Genomic DNA, 2,500 nt, shown 5'->3' with positions numbered 1-2,500 from the left:
ATTGGTTTCATAGCTCAGTTGGTTAGAGCGTCGCACCGGAATCGCGACCCCGTTGAAGTCCTGAATTTTTCAGGCTTCTCTACGCAATTGTAAAAATTGCGTTCATAACTGCGAAGATCATAGCTTCACTTGCGGTTACAAGCATAACGAGATAACGCATGTTGTAAAACTTTTTATGAACTTAACGTTTCGTATGCTCTAACATACATCTTCAGAATTAAGTAACGGTTACCTAAAGTACAATTGAATTTAAACATGAAGACCAAAACCAAATTTGAACTTGTCTCCACATCTTGGCTTTGAGTACCCTTAGTATGGAGTCGTAGTCTTCTGCTATATTTACTTCCTCTGCTTCTGTTTCTGCAGTCATTCCTCTAACCTTCTTCGAGTCCTTCGAAAGAGTTTATTCCTCATTGAAACCCCTCAACGGAGGTCGGAAAGCAAACTGTAGTTGCAATTTTTCGTCAAAAAGGAAAGTGAAATCGGGAGGTCGATCTTGGCTTTGAAATCATTAGTCATGAGTTACACAAACTGTTTGTTAGTCATACATCAATGTAACGGGAAGTTTTGCACCTTTTACTTCCTCTGGGTCTGTTGCTACCGCCATTCTTTTTATCTTCTTTGATTGATTTGAAGTAGTTTATTATTTAACCTCAAGGGTACTTCCCGGCTAACGAATTTTAAATATCTATTCGTTTCATTTATCTGTGTTTGACATCTACGTCATGACAATTGATGGTCTGAATCTGACGTCACGGCGGCCATGTTGGTGTTACAGTACAGAACAATTCAGTAAAATGCCTTTTGGGAATTTGACTTTATTATTACGCAAAACTTGTGAGGCCATTTTCTATTGTTTTTTACACCAACATGGCCGTATCATCACGTGGATGCAAACCAAGAATATGGCAAGAATACAGCATTTAACCAATTTCATTCCTAGCAGTAACGATTGACACTAGTAGAGACCTTTAGAGAGGACGAGGACTACGAGTACGACTGAGTTTTCCGTACTGAGCATGCGCATAAGGTTTAGACGCCGACATTTTTCAAAGTGCACGTGCTCAGAACGGAAATATCGTACTCCTAGTCGTCCTCGTCCCCCTACCTAATTGTGACCTGGGGCCCGTTTCTCGAAAGTCCTGAAACTTTACGGGCCATTTTCGGGTGTCACAATTCCCTTTGTATCTCAAGAACGGAGGGAATTCAAGTCGTCAAACTTCACAGTTATATTTCTTCTTCTTACTTTGAAAACATGTCAAAAGATCGGCTTTTCAAAACAAGCGGTTGCCAGTTCACAAATGGCTTTTCGGGCCCGAAAAGTTATCGGGACTTTCGAGAAACGGGCCACTGAACTTAGTTCAGTAGCCGAGCTTCCACGAGTCTTCCTAGGGCATTCGGACTAGTGATATGATCCTGCAAAGAAGCTTTTCGATCCTTTCCGAATATCCCCGAGTCAACATTGAAAAATTCATCTCTTCATTTCGTTTACCATGCAGGGTCAACATTGCCATCTCCTGGATTAATTTATCGTACTCCTACTCTCAGTTACCTTCCCGAACTCAGTGATTAACGCGTTATATTTGCGCAATCGTAATTATTTTGTGATGATTCCATTTTGTTGACGTTGTACAGTGTTGGTTACAGTTAAAGTAATAATAATAATAATAATAATAATAATAATAATAATAATAATAATAATAATAATAATAATAATAATAATAGTAATAATAACAATCATGCACCTTTAACTTTATTTTGCAGAGGATAGGAGAAAAATCCTCTAAAACGCACGCTGCACTTAGGTCATAGTATTGCGCGTTTTTATTATCAAAATTCAAATATGCCATTTAAATTTTCAATTCGACTATTCAAACTTTCAATTCGACAATTCAAATATTCAATTCGACAATTGAGATATTTAATTGAATTGAAGGTTTGAATTTCAGTTAAACCCCATGAGTAAGCCGGAACCTATATTTTAAGAACCTGTTGGCCTAAAATCTGTCAGTTATACGTATACCCCCTCTAAACGAGAACCTGTTGACCCTAAAATTTGAAACAGGCTCTTATTTTCTAAAATCTAAAAAAAAATTTGTGCACTTTGGAAAATATAACTACGAACACCCCCGCACGTAAGATGGACATTACTTTAGGCTACAGCTGATGATGTCATGTGATCTTTCGATTTAACTTATTACAGTCATTTTATAGGAATTTTTAAATTCTGTATTTGAATTTTATTCAGATTTTGTATAAGGGATATCGAAAAACTGGCCGCTGCATTGGGACAACAACCTCGTCCCCAGGGTCTCTCTTCTTACCTTCCTACCCTGGGGACGAGGTTGAGGGGACAAAGGCCGAATATCACTAAATTCTGCTATCTATAACGTGATTTTTTCCTTCAGAAAATAAGAACCTATTTAAGAACCTAAATAACTTAAATTTCGGTTAATTACCATTTATGTGAGAACCCGCCAAGCCTAAATTTTGAAATGGA

This window comes from Montipora foliosa, chromosome 3 (assembly GCF_036669935.1).
Source record: "Montipora foliosa isolate CH-2021 chromosome 3, ASM3666993v2, whole genome shotgun sequence".
In the NCBI taxonomy this organism is placed as follows: Eukaryota; Metazoa; Cnidaria; class Anthozoa; order Scleractinia; family Acroporidae; genus Montipora; species Montipora foliosa.
The sequence above is the reverse complement of the archived record's forward strand: the minus strand, read 5'-3'. Positions refer to the sequence as shown.